Source organism: Coptis chinensis, chromosome 9 (genome assembly GCF_015680905.1).
Source record: "Coptis chinensis isolate HL-2020 chromosome 9, ASM1568090v1, whole genome shotgun sequence".
Classification (NCBI taxonomy): domain Eukaryota; kingdom Viridiplantae; phylum Streptophyta; class Magnoliopsida; order Ranunculales; family Ranunculaceae; genus Coptis; species Coptis chinensis.
In genome coordinates, this window is record NC_141464.1 from 47,130,811 (window position 1) to 47,141,976 (window position 11,166).

Consider the following 11,166-nt stretch of genomic DNA (forward strand, 5'->3'; position numbering starts at 1 on the left):
TTCCGTAGCATAGACACATGGAAGACATCATGAATCATCGCTAAGTTAAAGGCAAAAGCAAGAAGATCAGACGCCAAACTACCAACGGAGGCTACTATCTCATATGGTCCAATATATCGTGGACTCAACTTTCCTTTCATACCAAACCTTATAACTCCTCTCATAGGGGAAACCTTCAAAAACACAAAATCGCCTAAAGAAAACTCAACCCGTTTCCTCTTCAAATCTGCATAACTTTTCTGCCGACTCTGTGCTGTCTTAATCCTTTCTCTAATGACTTTAATATGTTCAGATGTCTCTCTCACTATCTCAGGCCCAAGCAATACTCGGTCTCCCACGTCTACCCAACAAGCAGGTGATCGACATGGACGCCCATACAAAGCCTCAAAGGGTGCCATACCGATGCTCGACTGGAAACTGTTATTATATGCAAATTCCACCAAAGGTAAATGCTCCTCCTATCCTCCACCAAAATCCATTACACAAGACCGTAACATATCTTCTAATATCTGATTCACCCTCTCCGTCTGTCCATCTGTCTGAGGATGATAAGCAGTACTCATCGCCAAACTAGTGCCCATAGCATGCTGAAAACTCTTCCAAAACTCGAAAGTGAACAAAGGATCTTGATCTGAAACAATACTCACTGGAATCCCATGTAACCTGACCACTTCCCGAATGTACAAGGAAACTAACTTATCTGTATTTCTACGCACGTCAATAGGAATGAAATGAGCAGACTTCGTTAGACGATCAATAATAACCCAAATAGATTCATTACCTCTTCGAGACTTAGGCAAGCCATCAATGAAATCCATAGAAATGTGCTCCCATTTCCACATCGGTATCTCTAATGGCTGCAATAATCCAGAAGGCCTATGATGTTCTGCCTTAACCTGCTGACAAGTTAAACACTGAGAAATATATTCTCCAACATCTCTTTTCATTCCTTCCCACAGAAAGGTCTTCTTCAAGTCTTGGTACATCTTCGTTCCTCCAGGATGAATTGTAAACCGAGAACGATGAGCTTCATATAGTATCTCCTTCTTTAACTCTGCATCATCTGGTACACACAATCTCTCATGAAATCTCAATCCTCCCTCAGAATCAACTCCCCAATCAGACGGACAATCTTCTAAAATATCAATGACCAGATCATCTAACCGACTCAAAAGAAATCGGTCTCTATGCTGCATGGCAATCAATCTACTTAAAATCACCGACCTAACCTCCAAACTGCATATATACCCCTCATCTGCATCAGGTGTAGTCCGGACATCATAAGCTGTTATAGTCTCTAAACTCTTCCACTCTTGCACCATAAGAGTGGTCAAAACACCAAGCAATCGGCTAAGTGCATCCGCAACTACATTGCCCTTGCCTGGGTGATACTGAATCTCGAAGTCATAACTACTTATGAACTCCATCTATCTCTGCTGTCTCATATTCAACTCTTTCTGTGAATAAAGATACTTCAAACTCTTATGATCTGTGTAAAGCTCAAACTTCTCACCATATAAATAATGTCTCCACACCTTCAAAGCAAAAACCATTGCCGCTAACTCCAGGTCATGAGGAGGATAACGTCTCTCATGTATCTTCAATTGTCATGAAGCATACGACACCACTTTCTGGTCTTGCATTAACACACAACCTAAACCAGTTCCACTAGCATCTGTAAAAACCACCAGCTTTTCGCCTCTAGTCGGGATTACTAGAATTGGAGCTGTAGTTAACCTCTGTTTTAATTCTAGGAAAGCTTTCTCACAATCATTAGTCCACATAAACTTCACATCTTTCCTAGTTAACTTCGTGAGCGGAGCTGCAATAAGCGAGAACTTCTCAATAAATCTCCGATAATATCCAGCTAACCCCAAGAAACTTCTAATCTCTATAATAGTGGTTGGTTGTTTCCATTCTTTCACTGCAGCAACCTTTTCAGGGTCTACAGCAATCCCTTCACTAGATACCACATGTCCCAAGAAACAAATTTCTTCTTCCCAAAAATGGCACTTGCTAAACTTAGCATACAACATCTGTTCTCGGAACGTCTGCATCACTATCTTCAAATGCATCTTATGTTCTTCTGTGTTTTGTGAATACACTAAAATATCATCAATGAAAACAATCACAAATTTATCCAAATAGGGCTTGAAAATACGATTCATCAGGTCCATAAAGAATGCAGGTGCATTCGTCAACCCAAAAGGCATCACAGAAAACTCATACAACCCATACCGAGTTCTAAATGTAGTCAAAGGAATACTCTTCTCTTCAACTCCCATATGATAATAACCAGTCCTTTAATCAAACTTTGAAAATATTTTAGCCCCTTTCAACTGGTCCAACAAATCATCAATCCTAGGAAGCGGATACTTATTTTTTATAGTCACCTGGTTCAAATCCCTGAAGTCAATACACATCCTCAAAGTACCATCCTTCTTTGAAACAAAAATAGCAGGCGCACCCCATGGTGAGTTGCTCGGTCGTATGAACCTGGTTATACACACCTTAAAAGATTCAAACCCATATACTCAAAAGATATGGTTAAGCCAAAAACAAAATCACTAAACATTAAACTCTTACCCCTTCTTGAGTAATTCCTTGACTTGCACTTTCATTTCGTCCAATAGCTTAGGTGCTAACTGGTAAGCCGACTTTGAAACTGGTGCAGTCCCCGATAACAAGTTTATACGAAACTCCACCTCCCTTTTGGGTGGCAACCCTGGAATCTCCTGAAAAACATCTTCGAAGTCTCTCACTACTTCCACATCGCCGATATCCCTCGTGGGTATCTCTATGAAAGCACGAAACTAGACATCACCGAAGTCCTCCTTACTAACACAGTGTGAATCAACCTCGGCATGCCAGTGTATTCACTATAACCTCCCTCTCTCGCACAATCCAAGGTAACATGATAACGCCGTCAACCACCCATACCAAGTATGAAATGGAAACCCTCAAACCCCAAAACGATCAAGTCTACCATAAAGACACAGTCTAAGAAACACAACTTAAAACCTTTGCACTCGTCATACAAGGTAACAGAACCTCCTAACGGTGTCTCAACACACAATGGCTTAGATAAAATGGTAGTTTTAAAACTTTCTTTCTCAACATACTGACGAGATATAAAGGAATGTGAAGCACCCGAATCAAACAAAACTCTGAATGTAAACTGAGATGAACTAAAGGTACCTTCAACATTCCCAGGTCCTGGCATAGCTGCATAGGCTCTAGCACGAGTGACTGGTGCTGGTGCTCTGTTCTGCTGATTACCCTGCTTGGTAGGGCAATAACGAGATAAATGCCCCACCTGCTTACACTCCCATCAAGCCATTTCAACAGGAACTATGGCTCTGAGCATTGGTGCTGGTGCAAGTAAAAGTAATGCTGCTGGTCGATACGGAAGAGCGGGAGCTTGACCCTGAAGCTGGGGACCCTACCTTGGCCACTGATTCCCCTGAGGTCTATAACATCCAGTCTGCCCCAGTGGCCTATAACCACCCTCTTTGTGGTAAATCCTCCCCGGGGGTGAATACACCCCGGTTGATGAAATCCTCCCACAAAACCCCCGGGATGGTGGTCTCGAAATGGACCCCTCGAGGGTATATCATAAGGCCTAAACCTATTCGGGTCCGCTTTGCTCTCAAAAGGCCTAGGACCCAACAACCGGTATCTCACCAAACTTCCTCTTCCCCTCGACTCTCTTAGGGCTGCATTCTGCTCTCATATCTCAAGGCCAAGTCCAATACACGATCAAAAGTGTCCCCATCAAAAGGAATCAACTTGTTTGGACAAGTGACTCTCTAACCTACGATGAACTTTTGGTTTTCTTCTTGTCGGATCCACAAGATAGGGAGCAAACCTCGATAACTCATTAAACTTGGTCACATACCCGATCCACGGACTTCCCGTCTTGAGTCAACTCGAGAAACTATTGAGCCAACCGCTCTTTTATTTTTTTTCTCGAGAATGAACTTACTCTCAAATCTAACCTTGAAGTCCTCCCAAGTCAAAGTTCTAGTGTCCAGACTAGGGGTGAGAGCTCGCCACCAAAACCTAGCAACGTCATCAAGTTGGTGAGCTGCCAACTCTTGCTTCTGAACCTCAGTAAGCTGCATACGCTCAAATACATTTTCACAACTTTGAATCCAAGACTCCGCTGCGATCGCATTCCCAATACCAGTAAATCGCTGCCCACCAAGAGTACCAAACTCCTTATTGCGCTTAGCAAAAGGATCTCCCTGAACAGGATGGTTATTCTGCATAGCCGCAAATAACCGATTCAACCGTCCTCCGGACATCCATCTTTGGAGTGTTCACCGCAGTCCAAAGAGTATTACCATTACGTGTCTTAACCATGATCTACACTTCAAACAAAACTCCTGTTAATATTAACATATATCCAAAACTCTCAACACTATAACCCATATTCCACATCCGAGGATCACTTAGACTTTCCAACACTAAGCTAACCTAGTCTCTGATACCAAAATGTCACAGCCCAAATTTCTAAACAATAACAAAATGAATATTTGAAATATAAATATCTCAAACATCACTATGTTCACTTGTTTAAAAACCCAGACTATGATGGGGAATACTACACATACAAAACCCTAACAGCCATATCATTCAAGAATCAACTTAAATTAAAATAATCCCAATAATTATCCGCCATTGCTTTATTAAGATTTCATCCCGTCCAAACAAAACATCAAACAGACTCTCTGAATAATAGTCCTTACTACCATGTTTTCATGCCATGCAAAAAGTAAACTACGTTATTACATCCTTCCAATAAGAATCAGACCTAAAAGAAAACTAACGAACTGCCTGGCAAGAATCCCAATCACACGCTGCGGTTCCACTGCCTTCCACCTATGTTCCCAAGAACACACCCACGTTGCCAAAACAAGCAAACATGGGTCAGCAAAAATGGAATTTGCTGGTATGAGTAGACTAACCACATATAAACATTTCAAATCTTTTCTTATCCAACTAACACTTTAACTCTATCATAACCTAATCATTCTCAGCTTGGAAGAAAGGTAGTTCCGTCATCTCAACCGGCATAGTTTCATCCCAAGCAAAACTTCCATTATATTAACTCATTCTAGTAACTCGTTTTAATATCTAAATAATTGAATTACAACTTACCGCTATCCACTGTTGTATAAGGGTAGGACCGCGTGCCTGCACAAAATATTATTAAGTTCTACCTTCCTGCAAAAAAACTTGTATATAACATATGTAGATATCCTATATGTATTCAAAAGTAAACCCAAACACACTCGCATAATCAAATCAATTTCTCTTATCAATTAATCAATTACTTTTCTTATTCACCCACCCTTTAGTACCTACTCCAAGATTTGCACTCCACACATTTGTCAAATCACACATTCCTGTGTGCCTCTCTCCCACCGAATACCACAATATCATTGCCACCTCTGGCTTTCATACACGTATTTCATAGCCTCATTGGGCACAAAAACTCAGGTCATTCATGGCACATTAAATGAATACCTTAGGTCATTCCCGCCACATTCAAGGAATACCTATCATATCACTAACGGGCCATTCAATGAATGCCCTAGGTAATTCCTGCCACATTCAAGGAATACCCAATCCTACATTCCCGTACACTCAAGGAATACAACTAACCCACAAGGCGAATACCTTAGTTCCTCTTTAGGGCAGTCCAAACAATCTGGTCATTCATGGCACATTCAATGAATACTCGGGTCATTCATGGCACATTGAATGAATACCCTTATATAACGCTAACGGGCCATTTATGGCACATTCAATAAATGCCCACCTATCATATGACATCTTTAGTCATAAAACTCAATTCCAAAACTTGAGGCGTGGAGAGTTCTAAAAGGGTGCGGTAAATTTTGTTTACGCATTATTGAACTTTATTGCATATATTATTTCAAAGAACGAAGGAATATCTTGATTCAATTATTTTTGGTTTACCCGTTATTAATTTCATGGATGTATAAGTGTCATAACGTTGTGTATCGTAAAAGACTGAAAAATCACAAAGCAGTAAATACACGTACACAAGTATATATAGAAAGGCCTTAGCCTAAGTCAAACATGCTAATAGTCCTAGACTTATCCTAATAGACCAAATCATAATTTTAGGAAAAAGTCAAATTTGGGTCAACTGGTCAAAGTCAACCCTGGTCAACAGTCAACTCTAGGCAACAGTCAACATTGGTCAACCAGGCCTAAACTCCTCTAACCCAAAAGCCCAAAGCCTAAGGCCCATAGTCTAAACTTAATTAAAAAAATAAAATCTAAAATTTAAAACATAAGCCCACCCACAAAATTTGGGCCCAAGCCCAACAAAACAAAATTTTAACTTCACTGTTCATCTTCCTCACCAACGCCTCCACCAGCGTCACCACCTCCAGCCACCATTAATCAGCCACTCGCTACCACTAATGAACCCCGCGGTTTGGTTCTGTGAGAAAACCCCTATATACCTATACCAACAATTCATGATTCCATTATATTGTAAAAATCCCAATTCGACGCCATTAATGGTCTGCTAAAGCCTCACTCACCGGAACACCACTCACCTCTCAACCATACCCCCTACAATCAATTCTCATACCACCAAAAACAACTACCATACCCATTTGATCGACCCTTCCTCCACACTAGATGGCGCTGCCATTAACGACCTTCTACCACCTGCAACAGCACCCACCCAAACACCAATCCACCAAACCTCAACCCTATCACAGTTTAACAGTTCCACAACATATACAAACACAACAACCTAAGAGTTCAGTAAAAATTTATACAGGACTGACTTCAAATGACACACAAGAAAAAGGACGTTTTGGGTTCTGAGGTTGACGCCAATAACAACCGTTTTCAAGGCTTTGACAACCTCCGAACCCACAACTCTCCATCCAACCAATTCATGAATACATAATCGTCCAATTTGTTTATAGCCAGCAATCAATTTAGGTTTATTCAAAGTTATATACTAAGTTAACACTAAATAGTATATCGTACTGACTAAACAAAGCATCATGTGAACAATACCTCGTATCATGAAATCTACAGTAAACAAAAATAAAAACGTAAAATATCTACTCACTGTTTATAAACCGAACAGCGAGAAAAATCCCGAAAGACCGAAGTCGATCAAGCTTGCGAAAGGACGATCTTCCTCGTTCAAAACCCTTTCTTCTTTCAGTAAAACTCCCCCTTTTTTTCTAAAACTCTCGCTGGGGTTTTTTTTTTTTTTTTTTTCAAAACTCTACGTGAGAATACTCTATTTTCTAGTTTTTAAAACCTCCCCCGAAAAACAAGGGTTGAAACTTATCTACTTACTTACGGGCTTTTATCCGTAACTACTGGATATCCTATATCTGTTTTATCTATTTTCATTATTATTATCTTTATTATTATTATAGGAAAAATAAAATACAAGACGTGGTGTTATAACGACCCAGATCCAAACTCCGAAGTTACTGTTTCAGAGCCAGATGTCAATTCCTATTCAGGATATCGCCAACTTAGGTTGGATCATGAGGCTAGACAGTTTAATTGGATAAATGAGGTTGGATCGACATCTTCCTCGTCAGGTATAGACTATACTCCATCTTTTACTTTGGCCAGTTCCCCAGGGTTAAGATTTGACCCAGGAGACAAGATTGTCACACCTTATCATGTCCAATTGGACCCTCAGACCATACTTGATTTGGATGATCAGTTAAATATGGAATCTATTGTTGACCCAGTTCCAACGTATGTTGAGAACATGCCACTTTCTGACTCCCAGACGCAATATGAGATTTGGGAAAGGTTTTTAGAGACCTTAGATTCTGGTAAGGATCCATTCATTGATGGAGACTATGATGATTGGGGAACGCAAGTCATTATTGATCCAATCCCCAGCCATCATATTGCTCCGGTTGAGCCACCAGATGAATCCAATAGGGCTCAAAGGCCGTGAAATTGTTTGTTCTAACTCTTTTTGTATATAGTTATATTTAAAAAAAAATCAAATATTTCAAAAACCTAAAAAAATCTAGATATTTCAAAAAACAAAAAAATTTAAAATTTTCAAAAATCCAAAAAAATCAAAAAAGTTTTAAAACTCCCGCAGATATGATTTATCCACTTGCCTTAGTGCAAGATGATTGAATGACTTGTGCAGATTATTATGATCCCCTCCCCCCGACAATGAAGAAGGAATGGACAATGAAGCTGCTGAGTCCATTCTTTCTCATGAGCAGTCTGAGGACTGACAAACGTTAGTCATTATGGAGACAAAGACCATCAACCTTGGCACCACAGATGAACCACATTATGTGCAGATTAGTATAACCTTGATCTCCTCTGAGTGTTAAAGACTGATCAAATTACTGAAGGAACCCATAAAAGTGTTGATCATACCTATGACAATCTATTATCTTAAGGTGGTACATGATTTTCATTGTTCGTAGATGAGAGAATCACTCACCGAGAAGAAGAAATTGAGGAGGAAGAAAGTTCAGAGATTATGTTTGAGAAGATTTTTCAAATTTCTAAGATCACTAACATTAACATCAACATTCAGCATTTACCCTTGTGGAGAGGGCAAAACTCTAAAACATCATTTGATCAACTACCCTACTGAAGAAAGGGAATATTCTGCATTCCATCAATCAATGGCTACTCAGCCAATCATCCAATCAGCTACCCTACCGTGGAGAGGGCAAATTCCATATTGCATCATTAGCCTCCATCAAAGACATGAGAGCTATCTATCAAAGAAGTCAGCTGACTCGAATCTGACTACATCAAAGAGCGGAATGCTAAGAGGAGTTCATCTATGACCAACATTCTTGAGAGCCGAGATATGAAAGAGGGCATTGATTTTCCACTGGGACTTAGATACCAATGGAGATAGATTGTTTCAAGTAAAGCTGAGCAAGCAGATCCAGACTAGAGTGGAATCAATGAACCAAAAGTTCAAACTCAATAGTGAATGTCCATTCACTACGAAGATTCTACATGGAAAATCCTACCAATGCAGACCAATTAAAGAGGTACTACTTTTTACCCAACTTTGTTTATTTAAGACGAAGAGTATAGTGGAAATCTTAGAGAGACGATGGAACATGCCATCTTTGATCGTTTTGTTTTTAGCCTCATAAGCCCACCTAATGTCATATGCTACCATTAGAAGCCCATTTGAGCCTTAGCCTATTCTTTTATTTCCCACAATACAAGCCCATATCCTATAGGAAGCCTAATAAATCTTTAGCCTACCCATAGATTACCCATACCTATTTTTATAGAACTTGTCATATTCCAGGGGCATCATTCCATCCATCTTTGATCACGAAACAATTATCCCCATGTTATTTATCCCAAGAAGGTGTTGAAAAAAATCATAATGCAAGGGGTAAAAAAAAAAAAAAAATAGCCAAAATGCTTAGAGTTGCATAGCTCAAAATGGAAAACTTCTTCATTTGAGAGTTGGGATCCGTTAAATATCATTCCAATTACTCCTCCCTTTATATATGACAAGTTTTACCAAAAATGGAAAACACTAAACAATAGTCCTATAAAAGTCATCTTCATTTGAGAAGATTGGTCCTATGCTTTATTGGAGGATTCATCTGTTTTGGAAGAAAAGTTTTTGGATGTCCTATGCTTTATGATCTATCCGTTTTGGAAGAAAGTTTTTGGAAGGTCAAAGAAATCAAAGGGAAAAGAATATCATCTACTTCATAGGTGCCAAGTTTGATCGTACTTCTATCCGATGGTCGTATTCATGCTCATCTTCTTGTCGGTAATGCATTTCCCCACCTTCAATGATGCAATCATTTGTGGTATTTCTTGTTCTGTGGATAAAAAAATGTTTTGTTTCACATTGTTTTCAAAATGAATTTAAAAAAAAAAAAAAAAAAAAAATGATTTGTTTGCGAAAACTTGGTTTGCTTTGGATAGCTTATGATGAAAAATCTAGGATTTCAAGCACGTAGAAAATTCTGAAGCCAATATTCCTAACTAAACCATGTACTTGTTTTACTAACATAGTATGCATACACCACAATTTTTCTAACTATTCACACTAACATAGTTGTATTATAGTTTTATGTAATGTATATCATGTATATTATACTAACCTGTCATGGAGAGAAATAATGCCCCGCACCTAATCTTTGCCAAGAAATTGTTTTCTTAAAGTTCAAGTTCAAGTGCCGTCCATGACTACAAACTCCAAAAGTACAAACTCCAAAAGTGCAGTGAAAAGTGAAAGAATATTTGCTACTATTGGCAAATCAGGTAATTAGATGAGATTTGAATCAAATAGAGTTTCAGCTCACGACTGGCAGACATCAGCATGGCGACACCATAATCACTTCACTACATCTCTTGCTTGGTGGTGCGACAGGTATGATTTCCTCCTCTCTACTCGTATATATCGAACTAACAAGGTTTTGCATGTAAATATTTAATTAGTATAAGTGCTTATTTTACTGAAAAGAAATAAAAAAAAAACATGCGTACTGGCTTACCATATGATGACCTGACGTATTATCGTTAGCATCTTCTCTATGGACGTCGGCAAAGGTACGTATTATGGTTTGGACAGCTTAATTAGAAAGTGGCATGTGCGGCGGATTTTGTTTACAAAATGGGTACTATTCGATTTTTGTTTACAAAAAAAGTAATGATTGTTTTTGGAAACAAAACAGTTTGACTTTTCAAAGATTCCTTTTACCTTTTTGGAAAATTGAAGATCTGTTTTGAGGTTGAGTCTGTGCAAATGCAATTTGGAAGTCGGTGCCTTACCTTTTTATCATTCGGTCTTGTTCAACCCGGTTAAACCAGTCTGACCCGGTTGGACCATGTTGACTCGGTTTTACAAGTTTGACCCGGGTTTGAGCTGTTTGACCCGATTCTCACCATGTTGACCCGGTTTTGACAAGTTTTGACGGTTGACCAAGTTCAAAAAAAAAAAAAAAAAAACTTTTCATAAAATAAAAAATGATGAATATTAGTACCATGAGGTTCTTACCCTCCAGTATGAGAAAATATTCATCAAATTTTGTTTTTCATCGCACTATTGGCAACCACTTGATCATTAATATCATTTCGGTAACTCCATTTGTGCAATATTAAAATTGTTCGCGA

At 39.0% G+C, this 11,166-nt stretch overlaps 1 long non-coding RNA gene across 1 annotated transcript; it reads right to left on the reverse strand.

Annotated features, from left to right (window-relative positions):
* Window positions 1-4,683: 4,683 nt before the first annotated feature.
* On the reverse strand, window positions 4,684-10,783 carry LOC147476331 (uncharacterized). The gene is made up of 3 exons (XR_015209583.1): window positions 10,548-10,783; window positions 5,164-5,229; window positions 4,684-4,884 (listed from the first exon to the last, which is right to left on the reverse strand). It is a non-coding gene; the product is annotated as an uncharacterized LOC147476331 (long non-coding RNA).
* Window positions 10,784-11,166: the final 383 nt, after the last annotated feature.